Below are 1,143 nucleotides of genomic sequence, written 5' to 3' on the forward strand. Positions count from 1 at the left end.
TTATTGTCACTTTTTTGTCACTTAATTGTATGTTGTATTCTCAAATGAAGGACCTGAAATACTTGGTTTTAAACCCTCAATACTTAGGTGACATGAAAATCTCAGAATGCCATTTGATTGCTGAATATAAATGATGAATGAAGAAAGCTTGTAGAAGTCATAGACAATACGCTGTTTTACACAGAATCTACTATCTGTGACACTTTGAGAAGTTAAAGATAATATGCTGTCTTACATAGAAACTACTATCTGTAACTTAGAAGAATTGCAGAGATGGGAACTTCAAGTATAGGAGCGCTCTTTTAAGGGATTTTAACTTCATTTACATAAGCAAATAAAGACCTGCAACTTCATTACCATACTTAAAGGAAGAAAACATTTAATGACACATAACAGAGAAGTCACAAAATTATACCCAACAATGTGTGGAAAACTTCTGATTCTTTCATTAATCAACAGTTGTATCAGGAATACAGTGGCCTAGTCTCCAGGTTCTCCAAAATTCGAACCATTTTTTTTCTATAATCTATGCCTCTTTATACATCATAGGATAATTAATAACTACCCAAAACTGTCAAACTACCTTCTAACTACTTTGAAGTAAAGATCATTACAAAATATTACATTTGGGGGTAAAAACACCTCATTCCTTTCAAGAAAACAAGATAATAAGAAGTAATAGAAATCAGAGAATGATGGGAGATTGCTGCTCACTATTAGAATCTATAGCTTGAGCCTGTGGTTCTGCTGATGTATCTTTGTGTTGCTCTGTCATCCATTAATGGTGTATGGTGAGTGGCTTGGAAAATTAACAGATGAAAGAGGTGGAAGATGTGGAATGAGCGACGTGGGGTGAAAATCTTTGGAAGCTCATTGCGGGGGTAAAGAATGTACGATATCTCAATGAGGTTGAACCCCCACAGTAATTTCTGGCCACATATTGCGGTCAACCAGGCTAACGTCATGGTCAATTGCGGGGGTTAAGCTTTTGATTAATCTTCATGCTTATTGCTCCCTCGCAGCACACCTCAATGTACTTATCAAGCTATCGCTTGATAGCACCTCTTGAACCTGCATGACCTTTAGACAATGAAAAACCTTCGGTTACCACGAAACTCAAAAGAATTAACACTCTAGTTCATA

This window comes from Pinus tabuliformis, chromosome 8 (genome assembly GCF_031772625.1).
Source record: "Pinus tabuliformis cultivar Carrire ecotype Pingquan chromosome 8, CPIR1, whole genome shotgun sequence".
Lineage (NCBI taxonomy): Eukaryota > Viridiplantae > Streptophyta > Pinopsida > Pinales > Pinaceae > Pinus > Pinus tabuliformis.